Below are 20,607 nucleotides of genomic sequence, written 5' to 3'. Positions count from 1 at the left end.
ATGCACCATCTAGAGACACTCTAGACAAAAAGTTATCAAAAGATTTTCGGTAGACCTATCCGTTGTCGTATAACGTATCAAAGAGTGCGAGGGCGACCACGCCAAAATGTGTTTGAGCCTGTATCTTCGCAAAACTTTTGCGTATTAATATGAGACTTGGGATATGTCATAACGGTGATGACCTGAGGGTGCATCCACCATTTCGTCACACTGCCCCCTACTGGTCACGAGATATAAAAAATGTTTATTTTTGCTTATAACTACTGCAAATTTGAATGTAAAATTATGAAACTGGTCTTGTTAGATTTCGTGAGGCATGCCGAGTCAAACGATACCAAATGGTTTTTGGTCGGCCATTTTGTGTGTCGGTCATTTTGAATTTTTTTTTAAGTTCAAGTATTTCAGAAACGCAATTGCGTATTGTTATGAAACTTGGTATAGTTCATCAGCAACATGTTCTGAGAGGACTTGTAAACTTTTCGGCGCCCCCTAGTGGTCAAGAGATTTGAAGCTATATCTCTGCATCTCTTTATCGTATTTACACCAAATTTGGTGGGTGTCATCACAATCAAGGCCTGAGTCACAATTTATTCTTTGGTCAGTGCCCCCTAGTGGTCCAGTCATTTAAGGCTATATCTTCGTAGCGCTTTATCGTATTTACACTAAATTTGGTATGTGTCATCACAGTCATGACCTGAGGCACCATCTATTGTTTCGGCACAACGCCACCTAGTGGTCTCAAGATATGAAAAAATTGCTATTTTTTTCATAAAACTAATGCAAACTTAGATCTTAAATCATGACAGTCATCACGTATGAATCATTTTTTGCCATGTTTGGCTTGACCCCGGTATCGCTGCTTGCAGCTATATTTTTCTTATTATTATTTATCTTCCTCGTTCTTCCACCCAAAAGTCAATGGCAGCCCATAGAACCGTACGTAGGAAAGTTATGAAATTTGGCACACATGTAGAGGACAGTCTCAGAAGTTACTATAGCAACAAAGGTGTGTCTGACTCAAACCCTCTAGCGCCACCAACAGTCCAAAAATCCACTAATGTTCATGCTCATAACTTCTGACCCGTGAGTCCTAGAAACTAAATTCTTGTTTCCACTGAATCCTTTGCTCATGATGATTCAAATGCACACATTGATGTCATTTGTGTCATGCACATCTTTCCGCCATTTTGAATTTTCCGTAAAACCTACTTTTTCGAACTCCTCCTAGAGCGTTTGTCCGATTTGCATGTCCTTTGGTATCTAGCATCTATAGACACCCCTGACAAAAAGTTATCAAAAGCTTTTTGATAGACCAATGCGTTCTCGTATACCGTGACAACATATACGGCGGCGAGCACGCCAAAACGGACGTGAGGCCGTATCTTCGCAACACTTTGGTGTATCGACACGAAACTTGGTATATGTCATTACAGTCATGACCTGAGGGTGCCTGCAACGTTTCGTCACAGCGCCACCTAGTGGTCACGAGATTCCAAAAATGCCTATTTTCGCTTATAACTACTTCAAACTTGAGTCTAAAATCATGAAGGTGGTCTTGTTAGATTCCTTGAGGCATGCCGAGTCAAACGATACCAAACGGTTTTCGGTCGGCCATTTTGGGTGTCGGCCATTTTGAATTTTCTCATTAAGTTCAGTATTTCACAAACAGAATGGCGTATCGCTACGAAATTTGGCATGGTTCATCAGTGACATGTTCTGAGCGCACCTATAAATCTTTAGGACGGCGCCACCTAGTGGTCAGGATATGTAAATAAATTGTTTAAAATCTTTATTTCATTTGATTAAATTGCCACTATGACATAAGACTTCACTCTATTGATTCCTTGGCTCATGCTGAGTCCGACGGTATCAAATATGTCTGAGTCAAACCTACTTCCTGTCGGCCATTTTGAATTGTATTGAACACCTACTTTTTCGAACTCCTCCTAGAGCGCTCGTGTGATTGGCTTGATTTTTGGTATGCATCATCTAGAGACACTCTAGACAAAAAGTTATCAAAAGATTTTCGGTAGACCTATCCGTTGTCGTATAACGCATCAAAGAATGCGAGGGCGAGCACGCCAAAATGTGTTTGAGCCTGTATCTTCGCAAAACTTTTGCGTATTGATATGAGACTTGGTATATGTCATAACGGTGATGACCTGAGGGTGCATGCACCATTTCGTCACACTGCCCCCTACTGGTCACGAGATATAAAAAAATTCTATTTTTGCTTATAACTACTGCAAATTTGAATGTAAAATTATGAGACTGGTCTTCTTAGATTTCGTGAGGCATGCCGAGTCAAACGACACCAACTGGTTTTTGGTCGGCCATTTTGTGTGTCGGCCATTTTGATTTTTTCTTTAAGTTCAAGTATTTCAGAAACGCAATTGCGTATTGTTATGAAACTTGGTATGGTTCATCAGCAACATGTTCTGGGAGGACTTGTAAACTTTTCGGCGCCCCCTAGTGGTCAAGAGATTTGAAGCTATATCTCTGTGTCTCTTTATCGTATTTAAACCAAATTTGGTGGGTGTCATCAAAATCAAGACCTGAGTCACAATCTATTGTTTTGGACAGTGCCCCCTAGTGGTCAAGTCATTTAAGGCTATATCTCCGTATCGCTTTATTGTATTTACACTAAATTTGGTATGTGTCATCACAGTCATGACCTGAGGCATCATCTATTGTTTCGGCACAGCGCCACCTAGTGGTCTCAAGATACGAAAAAATTGCACTTTTTTTCCTAAAACTAATGCAAACTTAGATCTTAAATTATGACAGTCATCACGTATGAATAATTTTTTGCCATGTTTGGCTTGACCACGGTATCGCTGCGTGCAGCTATATTTATTATTATTATTTATCTTCCTCGTTCTTCCGCCGAAAGTCAATGGCAGCCCATAGAACCGTACATAGGAAAGTTATGAAATTTGGCACACATGTAGAGGACAGTCTCAGAAGTTACTATAGCAACATTGGTGTGTCTGACTCAAACCCTCTAGCGCCACCAACAGTCCAAAAATCCACTTATGTTCATGCTCATAACTTCTGACCCGTGAGTCCTAGAAACTAAATTCTTGTTTCCTCTGAATCCTTGGCTCATGTTGATTCAATTGCACACATTGATGTCATTTGTCTCATGCACATCTTTCCGCCATTTTGAATTTTCCGTAAAACCTACTTTTTCGAACTCCTCCTAGACCGTTTGTCTGATTTGCATGTCCTTTGGTATGTAGCATCTAGAGACACCCAAGACAAAAAGTTATCAAAAGCTTTTTGATAGACCAATGCGTTCTCGTATAAATTGACAACATATATGGCGGCGAGCACGCCAAAACGGACGTGAGGCCTTATCTTCGCAAAACTTTATTGTATCGACACGAAACTTGATATATGTCATAACAGTCATGACCTGAGGGTGCCTGCAACGTTTCGTCACAGCGCCACCTAGTGGTCACGAGATTCGAAAAATGCCTATTTTCGCTTATAACTACTTCAAACTTGAGTCTAAAATCATGAAGGTGGTCTTGTTAGATTCCTTGAGGCATGCCGAGTCAAACGATACCAAACCGTTTTCGGTCGGCCATTTTGCGTGTCGGCCATTTTGAATTTTCTCATTAAGTTCAGTATTTTACAAACCGAATGGCGTATCGCTACGAAATTTGGCATGGTTCATCGGTGACATGTTCTGAGCGCACCTATAAATCTTTAGGACGGCGCCACCTAGTGGTCAGGATATGTAAATAAATTGTTTAAAATCTTTATATCATTTGATTAAATTGCCACTATGACATAAGACTACACTCTATTGATTCCTTGGCTCATGCTGAGTCTGACGGTATCAAATATGTCTGAGTCAAACCTACTTCCTGTCGGCCATTTTGAATTATATTGAACACCTACTTTTTCGAACTCCTCCTAGAGCGCTCGTGTGATTGGCTTGATTTTTGGTATGCATCATCTAGAGACACTCTAGACAAAAAGTTATCAAAAGATTTTTGGTAGACCTATCCGTTGTCGTATAACGCATCAAAGAATGCGAGGGCGAGCACGCCAAAATGTGTTTGAGCCTGTATCTTCGCAAAACTTTTGCGTATTAATATGAGACTTGGTATATGTCATAACAGTGATGACCTGAGGGTGCATGCACCATTTCGTCACACTGCCCCCTACTGGTCACGAGATATAAAAAATGTCTATTTTTGCTTATGACTACTGCAAATTTGAATGTAAAATTATGAGACTGGTCTTGTTAGATTTCGTGAGGCATGGCGAGTCAAACGATACCAAATGGTTTTTGGTCGGCCATTTTGTGTGTCGGCCATTTTGAATTTTTCTTTAAGTTCAAGTATTTCAGAAACGCAACTGTGTATTGTTATGAAACTTGGTATGGTTCATTACCTACATGTTCTGGGAGGACTTGTAAACTTTTCGGTGCCCCCTAGTGGTCAAGAGATTTGAAGCTATATCTCTGCATCTCTTTATCATATTTACACCAAATTTGGTGGGAGTCATCACAATCAAGACCTGAGTCACAATTTATTTTTTGGTCAGTGCCCCCTAGTGGTCAAGTCATTTAAGGCTATATCTCTGCATCTCTTTATTGTATTTACACCAAATTTGGTGGGTGTCATCACAATCAAGACCTGAGTCACAATTTATTGTTTGGTTAGTGCCCCCTAGTGGTCAAGTCATTTAAGGCTATATCTCTGTATTGCTTTATCGTATTTACACTAAATTTGGTATGTGTCATCACAGTCATGACCTGAGGCACCATCTATTGTTTCTGCACCGCGCCACCTAGTGGTCTCAAGATACAAAAAAATTGCTCTTTTTTTCATAAAACTAATGCAAACTTAGATCTTAAATCATGACAGTCATCACGTATGAATAATTTTTTGCCATGTTTGGCTTGACCCCGGTATCGCTGCTTGCAGCTATATTTATTATTAGTTATTCTTCTTCCGCCATTGCGGTCTATGGCAGCCCATAGAACCGTACGTAGGAAAGTTATGAAATTTGGCACACTGATAAAGGACACTCCAATGTGTCCCCACAGCAAATTTGGAGTCTCTATGTCTAACCCGCTAGCGCCACCAACAGTCCAAAGTTGCACTTATGTTTTTGTTTATAACTTCTGATCCGTAAGTCCTAGAAACGAAATTCTTGTTTCCTCTGATTCCTTGGCTCAAGACGATTCGATTGGACCCTATGATGTCATTTTCCGTCATGTAAATTTTCCAGCCATTTTGAATTAATCAAAAAACCTACTTTTTCGAACTCGTCCTAGAGCTTTTGTCCGATTGCCACGAAAATTGGTATGTATCATCTTGAGACACTCATGGCAAAAAGTTATCAAAAGAATTTCGATACATCAATCCGTTCTCGTAAACCGCCTTAACGAATTTTATGTAGAGCGCAAAAAAACTGATTTTAGGCTGTATTTTCGCCAAACTTAGGCCTATTGACATGACACTTGGTACTTGTGATGCCAGTCAGGAACTAAGGGTGCATGCAGAGTTTCGTCGCAGCGCCACCTAGTGGTCAGACTTATGCTTTACATGCCTATAACTTTGGCTCCGATCGACGTTTTTTCACGGGACTTATTTCTTTGGAGTTCTGAATAGTTGCCGAGTCCAAAGATACCAAACATGCCAGAATTCGCCTTACGGTTAACCCTGCACAGTAAAATAGCGCTTAAAAAACACGCGTGAATATCTCCGCGAGCGTTTTTCCGATCGACTCGAAAACACCATAGGAAGAAACTAACCTTACCTTCTGAACAAAAAGTTCTATTGGCGTTATATTAAAATTTTCATCAGAAATGGCCGAAAATTGCAAAAAACGAAAAATTTCCTTCAAATTTTGTGTTTTTTTACACATAAATGGTTGTAACTTCGTAACAAAAATATATTTTTTCACCAGATTTGATACGCTGATGCATGAGCACATTCTGAGGCAACACAAAAAAAATTGTATGCTTGCACCACTAGATGGCCTTATAATTGAACAAAACCTTTGATAACAAGCCAGCCTTATGGTCATACAACTGTTTCTTAACTAAACTAAAGTGTATTGTCATAAAACTAGCTAGATGTAACACAATCATGACCTGATGTTGCATGCACAATTTTTTCATTGCGCCACCTACTGGTTTTGAGATAGAATATGGTATTTTTAAACTACTGCAACAACACAACTAAAACCATGAGTCATCATGGATTATTCCTTTCATGGCTTTGACTACAATCACTGGTGGTTGCCAATTCACTCCCTAGCAACCATTGAGAATACCTTATCAACTGTTTTTGCAAGAGCTATCTCTGCATCAGAACATCGTAGAGACACGGGGATGGTCTCTTTTGACTAATTAAACTTGTTGTAACATGATGTGACCCATGTTTTGCCACTGAAAACACCACTCACATGTCCTTCAGTGCTCTAATGTTCCATTATTGTCAACAACAGAAGGACGATTGCAGTAGACAAGAACTTAGATTATTTTTGTTGATAACTTTTTTGTTTTTTCATCTAAAATTATTAGGTTTACCTAGGTTCTTCAATCTGCTTATCCAATTTCAATTTTACATCCTTTGTGCCCTTTTCGGCTTGACCCCGGCATTGCTGCTTGCAGCTATATTTATTAGGGGTCAAGCCCAGAATGGGCGAAGACCCCTATTGTATCTGTTAGTTTTCTTATTATTATTAGTTATTCTTCTTCTTCCGCCATTGCGGTCTATGGCAGCCCATAGAACCGTACGTAGGAAAGTTATGAAATTTGGCACACTGATAAAGGACAGTCCAATGTGTCCCCATAGCAAATTTGGAGTCTCTATGTCTAACCCGCTAGCGCCACCAACAGTCCAAAGTTGCACTTACGTTTTTGCTTATAACTTCTGACCCATACGTCCTAGAAATTAAATTCTTGTTTCATCTGATTCCTTGGCTCAAGACGATTCGACTGGACCCTATGACGTCATTTTCCGTCATGAAAATTTTTCCGCCATTTTGAATTATTCGTAAAACCTACTTTTGCGAACTCGTCCTAGAGCTTTAGCCCGATTTCCACGAAAATGGGTATGTAGCATCTACAGACCCTCACGGCAAAAAGTTATGGAATTCATGTCAATTCGTCGATCCGTTTCTGTAAACCGCGTCAACGAATTTTACGTAGAGCGCAAAAAAACGGATTTGAGGCTGTATCTTCGGCAAACTTAAGCCTATTGACACGATACTTGGTACTTGTGATGCCAGTCAGGAACTACGGGTGCATGCAGAGTTTCGTCACAGCGCCACCTAGTGGTCAGACTTATGCTTTACACGCCTATAACTTTGGCTCCGATTGACGTATTTTCACGGGACTTGTTTCTTTGGAGTTCTGAATAGTTGCTGAGTCCAACGATACCAAACATGCCAGAATTCGCCTTACGGTTAACCCTGCGCAGCAAAATAGCGCTTAAAAAATACGCGTGAATATCTCCGCGAGCGTTTTTCCGATCGACTCGAAAACACCATAGGAAGAAACTAACCTTACCTTCTGAACAAAAAGTTCTATTGGCGTTATATTAAAATTTCCATCAGAAATGGCCGAAAATTGCAAAAAACGAAAAATTACCTTTAAATTTGGTGTTTTTTACACATAAATGGTTATAACTCTGCAACAAAATGAGATTTTTACACCAGATTTGATACGCTGATGCATGAGCCCATTCTGAGGCCACACAAAAAAAAATTGTATGCTTGCACCACTAGATGGCCTTATAATTGAACAAAACCTTTGATAACAAGCCAGCCTTATGGTCATACAACTGTTTCTTAACTAAACTAAAGTGTATAGTCATTAAACTAGCTAGATGTAACACAATCATGACCTAATGTTGCATGCACAATTTTGTCATTGCGCCACCTACTGGTTTTGAGATAGAATATGGTATTTTTGCCTAAAACTACTGCAACAACACATCTAAAACCATGAGTCATCGTGGATTATTCCTTTCATAGCTTTGACTATAATCACTGGTGGTTGCCAATTCACTCCCCTTCAACCATTGAGAATACCTTATCAACCGTTTTTGCAAAAACTATATCTCTGCATCAGAACATCGTAGAGACACGGGGATAGTCTCTTTTGACTAGTTAAACTTGTTGTAACATGATGTGACCCATGTTTTGCCACTGCAAACACCACTCACATGTCTTTCAGTGCTCTAATGTTCCATGATTGTCAATAACAGAAGGACGATTGCAGTAGACAAGAACTTAGATTATTTTTGTTGATAACTTTTTTGTTTTTTCATCTAAAATTATTAGGTTTACCTAGAATCTTCAATCTGCTTATCCAATCTCAATTTTACATCCTTTTTTGCCCTCTTCGGCTTGACCCCGGCATTGCTGCTTGCAGCTATATTTAGGGGTCAAGCCCCGAAGGGGCGTAGAACCCTATTGTATTTGTTAGTTTTCTTATTATTATTATTAGTTATTCTTCTTCTTCTTCCGCCATTGCGGTCTATGGCAGCCCATAGAACCGTACATAGGAAAGTTATGAAATTTGGCACACTGATAGAGGACAGTCCAATGTGTCCCCACAGCAAATTTGGAGTCTCTATGTCTAACCCGCTAGCGCCACCAACAGTCCAAAGTTGCACTTATGTTTTTGCTTATAACTTCTGATCCGTAAGCCCTAGAAACAAAATTATTGCTTTCTCTTATTCATTGGCTCAAGACGATTCGATTGGACCCTATGGCGTCTTTTTTCGACATGAAAATTTTCCGCCATTTTGAATTATTCGTAAAACCTACTTTTTCGAACTCGTCCTAGAGCTTTTGTCCAATTGCCACGAAAATTGGTATGTATCATCTTGAGACACTTAAGGCAAAAAGTTATCAAAAGAATTTCGATACACCAATCCGTTGTCGTATACCGCCTTAACGAATTTTACGTAGAGCGCAAAAAAACAGATTTTAGGCTGTATCTTCGTCAAACTTAGGCCTATTGACACGACACTTGGTACTTGAGATGCCAGTCAGGAACCGAGGGTGCATGCATAGTTTCGTTGCAGCGCCACCTAATGGCCAGAGAAATGTTTTATACACCTATAACTTTGGCTCCGATTGACGTATTTTCATGGGACTTGCTTCTTTGGAGTTCTGAATAGTTGCCGAGTCAAACGATACCAAACATGCCAGAATTCGCCTTACGATTAACCCTGCGCAGCAAAATAGCGCTTAAAAAACACGCGTGAATATCTCCGCGAACGTTTTTCCGATCGACTCGAAAACACCATAGGAAGAAACTAACCTTACCTTCTGAACAAAAAGTTCTATTGGTGTTATATTAAAATTTTCATCAGAAATGGCCGAAAATTGCAAAAAACAAAAAATTACCTTCAAATTTTGTGTTTTTTACACATAAATGGTTGTAACTTCGTAACGAAAAGAGATTTTTTCACCAGATTTGATACGCTGATGCATGAGCACATTCTGAGGCTACACAAAAAAAAAATTGTATGCTTGCACCACTAGATGGCCTTATAATTGAACAAAACCTTTGATAACAAGCCAGCCCTATGGTCATACAACTGTTTCTTCACTAAACTAAAGTGTATAGACATAAAACTAGCTAGATGTAAAACAATCATGACCTGATGTTGCATGCACAATTTTGTCATTGCGCGACCTACTGGTTTTGAGATAGAATATGGTATTTTTGCCTAAAACTATTGCAACAACACATCTTAAACCACGAGTCATCATGGATTATTCCTTTCATGGCTTTGACTATAATCACTGGTGTTTGCCAATTCACTCCCCAGCAACCATTGAGAATACCTTATCAACCGTTTTTGCAAAAGCTATATCTCTGCATCAGAACATCGTAGAGACACGGGGATGGTCTCGTTTGATTAATTAAACTTGTTGTAACATGATGTGACCCATGTTTTGCAACTGCAAACACCACGCACATGCCCTTCAGTGCTCTAATGTTCCATGATTGTCAATAACAGAAGGACGATTGCAGTAGACAAGAACTTAGATTATTTTTGTTGATAACTTTTTTGTTTTTTCATCTAAAATTATTAGATTTACCTAGGTTCTTCAATCTGCTTATCCGATCTCAATTTTACATCCTTTTGTGCCCTTTTCGGCTTGACCCCGGCATTGCTGCTTGCAGCTATATTAATTATTATTATTAGTTATTCTTCTTCCGCCATTGCGGTCTATGGCAGCCCATAGAACCGTACGTAGGAAAGTTATGAAATTTGGCACACTGATAAAGGACAGTCCAATGTGTCCCCACAGCAAATTTGGAGTCTCTATCTCTAAACCGCTAGCGCCACCAACAGTCCAAAGTTGCACTTATGTTTTTGCTTATATCTTCTGATCCTTAAGTCCTAGAAATAAAACTCTTGTTTCCTATGATTCCCTGGCTCAAGACGATTCGATTGGACCCTATGACGTCATTTTCCGTCAATAAAATTTTTCCGCCATTTTGAATTATTCGTAAAACCTACTTTTGCGAACTCGTCCTAGGGTTTTTGCCCGATTGCCACGAAAATTGGTATGCAACATCTACAGACACTCACGGCAAAAAGTTATTAAAAGAATTTCGATAAACCATTGCGTTGTTATATAGCGCGTCAACAAACTTTACTTAGAGTGCAAAAAAACAGGTTTTAGGCTGTATCTTCGCCAAACTTAGACCTATGGTCACGAATCTTGGTACCTGAGATGTCAGTCAGGAACTGAGGGAGCATGCACAGTTTCGTTGCAGCGCCACCTAGTGGCCAGACGAATGTTTTATAGGCCTATAACTTTGGATCCGATTGACGTATTTTCACGGGACTTGTTTCTTTGGTGTTCTGAATAGTTGCCGAGTCCAACGATACCAAACATGCCAGAATTCGCCTTACGGTTAACCCTGGGCAGCAAAATAGCGCTTAAAAAACACGAGTGAATATCTCCGCGAGCGTTTTTCCGATCGACTCGAAAACACCATAGGAAGAAACTAACCTTACCTTCTGAACAAAAAGTTCTATTGGCATTATATTAAAATTTTCATCAGAAATGGCCGAAAATTGCAAAAAACGAAAAATTACCTTCAAATTTTGTGTTTTTTACACATAAATGTTTATAACTTCGCAACGAAACAATATTTTTTCACCAAATTTGATACACTGATGTATGAGCACATTCTGAGGCCACACAAAAAAAATTGTATGCCTGCACCACTAGGTGGCCCTATAATTAAACAAAATCTTTCATATCAAGCAAGCCCTATGATCATACAACTATTTTATAGCTAAACTAAAGTGTATAGTCATGAAACTAGCTAGATGTAACGCAGTCATGACTTAAGGTTGCATGGACAGTTTTGTCATAGCGCCACCTAGGGGTTTTGAGATAGAAAATGGCTATTTTTGCATAAAACTACTGCAACAACACATCTAAAACCATGAGTCTTCATGGATTATTCCTTGATTATTCTTCCATGGCTTGGAGTATAATCATTGGTGGTTGCCAATTCAATCCCTAGCAACCAATGACAATACCTTATCAACCGTTTTTTTGCAAGAGCTTTTTCTCTACATCAGAACATCGTAAAGACATGGGGATGGTCTCTTTTGACTCATTTAACTTGTTGTAACATGTTGTGAACCATGTTTTGCCACTGCAAACATCACTCACGTGTCTTTCAGTGCTCTAATGTTCCATGATTGTCAATAACAGAAGGACAATTGCAGTATACAAGAACATAGATTATTTTTGTTGCTTACTTTTGCGTTCTTTATCTGAAATCATTAGGTTTACCTAGGTTCTTATGTCTGCTTATCCAAACTCACCTTTACATCCTTCTGTGCCTTTTTCGGCTTGACCCCGGTATTGCTGCTTGCAGCTATATTTATTAGTTATTCTTCTTCTTCTTCCGCCATTGCGGTCTATGGCAGCCCATAGAACCGTACGTAGGAAAGTTATGAAATTTGGCACACTGATAGAGGACAGTCCAATGTGTCCCCACAGCAAATTTGGAGTCTCTATGTCTAACCCGCTAGCGCCACCAACAGTCCAAAGTTGCACTTATGTTTTTGCTTATAACTTCTGATCCGTAAGCCCTAGAAACAAAATTATTGCTTTCTCTTATTCATTGGCTCAAGACGATTCGATTGGACCCTATGGCGTCTTTTTTCGACATGAAAATTTTCCGCCATTTTGAATTATTCGTAAAACCTACTTTTTCGAACTCGTCCTAGAGCTTTTGTCCAATTGCCACGAAAATTGGTATGTATCATCTTGAGACACTTAAGGCAAAAAGTTATCAAAAGAATTTCGATACACCAATCCGTTGTCGTATACCGCCTTAACGAATTTTACGTAGAGCGCAAAAAAACAGATTTTAGGCTGTATCTTCGTCAAACTTAGGCCTATTGACACGACACTTGGTACTTGAGATGCCAGTCAGGAACCGAGGGTGCATGCATAGTTTCGTTGCAGCGCCACCTAGTGGCCAGAGAAATGTTTTATACACCTATAACTTTGGCTCCGATTGACGTATTTTCATGGGACTTGCTTCTTTGGAGTTCTGAATAGTTGCCGAGTTAAACGATACCAAACATGCCAGAATTCGCCTTACGATTAACCCTGCGCAGCAAAATAGCGATTAAAAAACACGCGTGAATATCTCCGCGAACGTTTTTCCGATCGACTCGAAAACACCATAGGAAGAAACTAACCTTACCTTCTGAACAAAAAGTTCTATTGGTGTTATATTAAAATTTTCATCAGAAATGGCCGAAAATTGCAAAAAACGAAAAATTACCTTCAAATTTTGTGTTTTTTACACATAAATGGTTGTAACTTCGTAACGAAAAGAGATTTTTTCACCAGATTTGATACGCTGATGCATGAGCACATTCTGAGGCTACACAAAAAAAATTGTATGCTTGCACTACTAGATGGCCTTATAATTGAACAAAACCTTTGATAACAAGCCAGCCCTATGGTCATACAACTGTTTCTTCACTAAACTAAAGTGTATAGACATAAAACTAGCTAGATGTAAAACAATCATGACCTGATGTTGCATGCACAATTTTGTCATTGCGCGACCTACTGGTTTTGAGATAGAATATGGTATTTTTGCCTAAAACTATTGCAACAACACATCTAAAACCACGAGTCATCATGGATTATTCCTTTCATGGCTTTGACTATAATCACTGGTGTTTGCCAATTCACTCCCCAGCAACCATTGAGAATACCTTATCAACCGTTTTTGCAAAAGCTATATCTCTGCATCAGAACATCGTAGAGACACGGGGATGGTCTCGTTTGATTAATTAAACTTGTTGTAACATGATGTGACCCATGTTTTGCAACTGCAAACACCACGCACATGCCCTTCAGTGCTCTAATGTTCCATGATTGTCAATAACAGAAGGACGATTGCAGTAGTCAAGAACTTAAATTATTTTTGTTGATTACTTTTTTGTTTTTTCATCTAAAATTATTAGGTTTACCTAGGTTCTTCAATCTGCTTATCCAATCTCAATTTTACATCCTTTTGTGCCCTTTTCGGCTTGACCCCGGCATTGCTGCTTGCAGCTATATTTATTATTATTATTATAATAATTATAATTATTATTCCTGTCACCTTGCGGTCTATGGCAGCCCATAGAACCGTACGTAGGAAAGTTATGAAATTTGGCACACTGACAGAGGACAGTCCAAATAATATCCACAGCAAATTTGGAGTCTCTACCTCCAACCCGCTAGCGCCACCAACAGTCCGAAGTTGCACTTATGTTCTTGCTTATAACTTCTGATCCGTAAGGCCTAGAAACAAAATTCTTTCTTCCTCTGATTCCTTGGCTCAAGACGATTCGAATGGACCCTATGACGTCATTTTCCGTCATGAAAATTTTTCCGCCATTTTGAATTATTCGTAAAACCTACTTTGGCGAACTCGTCCTAGAGTTTTCACCCGATTGCCACGAAAATTGGTATGTAGCATTTAGAGACCCTCACGGTAAAAAGTTATTAAAAGAATTTTGATAATCTAATCCGTTGTCGTATAGTGCATCAACGAATTTTACGTAGAGCGCAAAAAAACAGATTTTAGGCTGTATCTTCGCCAAACTTAGGCCTATTGACACGAATCTTGGTAGTTGAGATGCCAGTCAGGAACTGAGGGAGCATGCACAGTTTCGTTGCAGCGCCACCTAGTGGCCAGATGAATGTTTTATAGGCCTATAACTTTGGCTATGATCAACGTATTTTCATGGGACTTGGTTCTTTGGAGTTTTGAATAGTTGCCGAGTCCAACGATACCAAACATGCCAGGATTCGCCTTACGGTTAACCCTGTGCGGTCAAAATAGCGCTTAAAAACACGCGTGAATATCTCCGCGAACGTTTTTCCAATCAACTCGAAAACACCATAGGAAGAAACTAACCTTACCTTCTGAACAAAAAGTTCTATTGGCGTTATATTCAAATTTTCATCAGAAATGGCCGAAAATTGCAAAAAACGAAAAATTACCTTCAAATTTTGTGTTTTTTTTACACATAAATGGTTGTAACTTCGTAACGAAAAGAGTTTTTTTCACCAGATTTGATACGCTGATGCATGAGCACATTCTGAGGCTACACAAAAAAAATTGTATGCTTGCACCACTAGATGGCCTTATAATTGAACAAAATCTTTCATATCAAGCAAGCCCTATGGTCATACAACAATTTTATAGCTAAACTAAAGTGTACAGTCATGAAACTAGCTACATGTAACACAGTCATGACTTAAGGTTGCATGCACAGTTTTGTCATAGCGACACCTAGTGGTTTTGAGATAGAAAATGGCTATTTTTGCCTAAAATTACTGCAACAACACATCTAAAGCCATGATTCTTCATGGATTACTCCTTGATTATTCCTCCATGGCTTGGAGTATAATCATTGGTGGTTGCCAATTCAATCCCTAGCAAGCAATGAGAATACCTTATCAACCGTTTTTTGCAAAAACTATATCTCTGCATCAGAACATCGTACTCTTTTGACTCATTTCACTTGCTGTAACATGATGTGACCTACGTTTTAGCACTGCAAACACCACATGTCCTTCCGGGCTCTAATGTTCCATGATTGTCAATAACAGAAGGACGATCACAGTAGACAAGAACATAGATTATTTTTGTTGGTTACATTGCTGTTTTTTTATCCCTTATCATTAGGTTTACCTAGGTTCTTTAATCTGCTTATCCGATCTCAATTTTACATCCTTCTGTGCCCTTTTCGGCTTGACCCCGGCATTGCTTCTTGCAGCTATATTTTCTATATATTTCTGTAAGGTAACTTAAGTAATTTTAACTGGCATTTAAACGTTACATAAACATTTACTGCGGTTATATCAACTCTTCAATAAAGTAAAAAAATACTTATATTTGAAAGCATACTGCCCCGTCACCCGTCCGTTCGCGCTGCCGCCCGACATTTTTTTTAAATATGCGCGTTAACCGCGCATAGGATTGTGGGTGATTGGAGAGCGCGAAGGCTACACATATGCATCCTTTCATGTATATGGGATATTTGCCGAAGAAAGCACTCAATCCTTGGTTGCAATTACGAGGATCCTCGACATTGGAACAGTCCTTCGACGGATGACGATGACGTAGCATCCTCGAAATTCTGGCTTCCTAGGATCCTTCCTTCACATTGAGAAAAGGCCAGTGTATTTGCTGATTGTTTTGGACATGCTGTAAAACGGGGACATTTCCGGGGACAGCTTCAGTCGGGGACAGAACTCCAAAAACCGGGACTGTCCCTGGAAAACGGGGACGTCTGGTTACCTTATGCGAAAGGGCTCTGCTTAAAATGCTCACAGGAGCATTCTAGTAATGAAACAAGTCGTTTAAAGGCCTTTCCAGATCAGAAAAGCAGTTTAGAGTGAGAATTCAACATTTCAAAGTGGAATGTGATTTTTCATGCAAAAGTGCACAACTCTGCTTAAAATGCTCACAGGAGCACTCTTATGATGAGACAAGTCGTTTAAAGGCCTTTTCAGCTCAGAAAAGCAGTTTAGAGTGAGAATTCAACATTTCAAGCTGGAATGTGACTTTTCATGCAAAAGTGCTCTGCTTAAAATGCTCACAGGAGCATTCTGCACGTCCTGATTTTGCCAAGTGGCTGATGTCCTCAGACCAACTTTTTTAATGTTGTTCCTGGAACAACAACTGCCGCTACCAATCAACGCTTGAGGTGTCATCAAATTGAGCCGCGCTCAAAAACTGGGGAGGTGCTTAACGCGAAATTGTTCAACCGCTCCAGGAGTGAAAGATATCAGACAGGTCGCCAATTGCAGATTTATAAGTTGCATAGGTAAGCAAAGTTTTATAAAATGATGCATTGTAAATGTGTTCCTACTGAGCACGATGTATTGCTTGTAGCTTCGCGAAGAAATAAAATTTGCGCAAAACCAAAGCTGTTTGCTCGCTCATGTAACGTAACTTAACGAACCGAATCCATTTGCACGCTCGCGGCAGGATGGCGCGCTTGACTGTTTCTCTGTCTGCCCCCGGGAGATCGTAAAGCCGGATCTGTTCACCCGTTTCGCCCTAATATATCGCACAATACTATATCATATTTATAATATGTATTCTGTAACGCGACGACGCCTTCAGACCGTCATTTAGGTGTTGATCTGAAGTCATCTTATCGTATATATTTATTCTGTAACGCGACGATGCCTTCAGACCGTCATTTAAGTGTTGATCTCAAGTCATCTTGTCATATATATTTATTCTGTAATGCAAAAATGCCTTCAGACCGTCATTTAAGTGTTGATCTCAAGTCATCTTGTCATATATATTTATTCTGTAACGCAAAGACGGGTAACACTTTATTTTACAACCCGCAAAGTACCGCGTAATTAAACCGAATTTACAGCGTACCTATTTGTAACAACAGGGTACTTTTACAGTACGTACTTGTAGGTATAAGGGAACAATATGTTAAGTTTGGGGTAATAAGTGGGTAAGAATATGAAGAATTATAAATTATTAATTATAAAGTATTTTATAACAACAGGGTACCTATTGTAATATTACGTGGTATGTATGACTTAGTCAAGTCTATGGGGAAATTATGTTTTATTTTATTTTATTGTGAATTTTTCATATTGACTACTGAATGTTGTATACAGTCGATGTCTACGAGCCACATCGGCAAATTTTATTTATATAGCGCTTTTCACAAGTGTTAATTGTTGCAAAGCAGCTTTACATGAGAAGATGTAGAGGAGAACACAGAAAATCAATAGATAATATAAGAAGTAGAGAAAGCGGTTAAACCGTACAAGCGAGCATATTAATAATGTAACGTATACAGTAAAGTGCTAAGTTAAGCCAAAGTTGGCTGACTCTTCCTGGGACTAAAAACCCTCTAGGAAAAAAACCCAATGGGAAAAAGTCCTAGAAGGACAAAAACCATTGGGAGGAATTAATATATATTTATATATATATAGAAACGGTAGGGATAGGAGGCGGGTAAGCGAAATAAACTGGTTTAGCCGGTGGTCGTTGGTCGGGCATCGGCTGGTCATCACGTTGAAGGACAGCCAGTGGATCAGTGATGCGATGATCTTCACAGCAACCGGAACTGGGTCTGTTTGTCTCATGGTTCTCGTGGTCGAGGACGAGACAGGGAGAGAAAAACAGAATTCTATTAGCGTAGGGGCCGTTCGCATGCAATGCAAGTGTCAAACATTATAGTGGTTCAAGTGAATATAATAGCACATCACTTTTATTTTAGTAGCCTATATTACTTGCTTTTAATAACAAAAGTCCAGCTGATTTAACGTGGTTATCTTTTTTTAAGGTAAGTACAATAAAAATAGCAACTTATTCCCTATTTACCAGGAAACTCTTACATTTTCGGACATATTTGAAGTGGTGCTTTGCAATTTATTTACTTTTATTTCAAATTACACAATAATGACCACAAAGCAGCACGCTATATGTTTATTTTTAATAGGTGTTATCATTGGTAGAATAAAACTTTGCAACATGTGTAAACACAAGTATTTTAGCCAAATATAATTTATGCAATGACAAACCAGAATGAAACAACAGCAGATGGGTATCCAGCTCCCGCTAAAGCAAAAGACGACTACATGCGTAGGCTACTGCGCAGGTGTAGAGCGCGCGGCCATCTGCAGGAGGTTTGCTGGAACGCGATCCTGAGGTGAAATTTCTTTAAGAGGTTTTAAAAACTTTCTACACTCTGTAGTACAGCTGCGAGTGATGTGAGCAGGATCCGCATGCTGATTAAGGTAACTGGTTTTGTTAATACATGACTCACGTATTTCAAACAATGTTTTTTCAAGGAAGTTTAACAGTAGCAGCAGGTTAGCTAGCACATAAATTAGCCTTAAGTTAATAACTGGCTCAGAAAACAGAAAACTCAGTTTTTGGTCAAGTCACAGTGAAGAAACATTTACTGAAGGCTTTCATTTATGTTTTTTATATGTAATGCAGAACAGCATTTGTGAGACGACATCAACTCAACATCTGAGTGGACAAGAACACCAACAGAGGAAGCCAGCCGCAAAAACAACGAAAAATTGTCATGACTTTTTATTTGAAATAAAAGTTATGTGATAATAAACATTAAGTGTTGGCTTAATTATAGTGTTTTAAAGATGTTTTGAAATAAGTTGTTTTTAAATAAAAATAACAATATTCTGTATGTTTATGGTATTTACCCTATAACATTTATAACAAGAGGTGAACAAAGCACCACTTTAGTTTACAGCCTGCAAATATGACAGAACAAGGCTGTAACAAGCGCCACTTTAATTTACAGCCCGCAAAAGTAAGAGTTACCTGGTACATACACAGAACAAGCGGGATTTAAGCCCCACTTTAATTTACAGCCCGCAAATATAAGAGTTACCTGGTAACTCCTGTATACATACAGTATACAGATCAAAGAGGTACAAGTTGCTAATATTTTTACTGTGCCGTTATATTTTATTTGCCGACGTGGCTTGTAGACATCAACTGTAAGCTATACAATACACTTCATCAGGTAAGTAGCATATATGAAAAAAAACATTACACATAGACCATATTACCCATATACGTAAGTCATACATACCACGTAATATTACAATAGGTACCCTGTAGTTATAAAATACTAAGAGAATAAATCATTTATATATTCTTACCCCCTTATTACCCCAAACTTAAAATATTGTTCCCTTATAACTACAAGTATGTACTGTAGAGGTACTCTGTTGTTACAAATAGGTACGCTGTAAATTCGGTTTAATAACGCGGTACTTTGCGGGTCGTAAAATAAAGTGTTACCCAAAGATGACTTCAGACCGTCATTTAAGTGTTGATCTCAAGTCATCATATATATTTATTCTGTAACGCGAAGATGCCTTCAGACAGTCATTTAAGTGTTGCTCTCAAGTCATCTTATATATATTTATACGGTACGCGACGATGCCTTCAGACCATCATTTAAGTGTTGATCTCAAGTCATCTTATCATATATATTTATTCTGTTCGCGTCGTTTCCTTCAGACCGTCATTTAAGTGTTGATCTCAAGTAATCTTATGATATATATTTATTCTGTAACGCGACGATGCCTTCAGACCGTCATTTGAGTGTTGATCTCAAGTCATCATATAATATATATTTATTCTGTACGCGACGATGCCTTCAGACCGTCATTTAAGTGTTGATCTCAAGTCATCTTATCATATATATTTATTCTGTAACGCGACGATGCCTTCAGACCGTCATTTAAGTGTTGATCTCAAGTCATCTTATCATATATATTTATTCTGTAACACGACGATGCCTTCAGACCATCATTTAAGTGTTGATCTCAAGTCATCTTGTCATATATATTTATTCTGTAATGCGATGATGCCTCCAGACCGTCATTTAAGTGCTGATCTCAAGTCATCTTATCATATATATTTATTCTGTACGCGACGAGGCCTTCAGACCGTCATCAACCTGATAGCCTGCGCGAGGGTGTGGGTGCACTGAAGAGCTATTTATTTACATAATTTAAATTACTGTTAGTTTAAATGTACTTACATTAAACAACTATACATCATTAAAAAGTGTTTTGACTTAAGATTTAGTTTTTGACCTTTATTTTAATCTGAGAATCCTAGTAACAGTAATTTCTTCATTTTTGTCAGGCGTTATGAAAATGAAAAACGGTACATACCTTTAATTTGAAATATAACCCTCAGCTGCACTCATTGATAAAAATACTCCTCCGTGATCGTCATGAAAGCCCTCGATAAAACAACATCCATCGGGGCTTTTAATTCAAAGTATGCATATTTGGAGAAATATTACTTCAATTTTATATGTTTACTTCAAATTTCTGCAGGGGGGGTAATATTTCACCCATTTTTATTCCAATCATGGCGATATGAGCAAGCTGGAGTCTGCAGTCATTCACACTCAGTTTGTTTCATTCATACGTGAAGCCGGAGGGCGCTAAAGTCAGAAAGTCTCAATATGAAACTTTCATAGAACAAGACGTCATATATATTTAATCTGTAATGTGACAATGAATTCA

The sequence above is a fragment of the Misgurnus anguillicaudatus genome, chromosome 22 (assembly GCF_027580225.2).
Source record: "Misgurnus anguillicaudatus chromosome 22, ASM2758022v2, whole genome shotgun sequence".
NCBI lineage: Eukaryota > Metazoa > Chordata > Actinopteri > Cypriniformes > Cobitidae > Misgurnus > Misgurnus anguillicaudatus.
The sequence above is the reverse complement of the archived record's forward strand: the minus strand, read 5'-3'. Positions refer to the sequence as shown.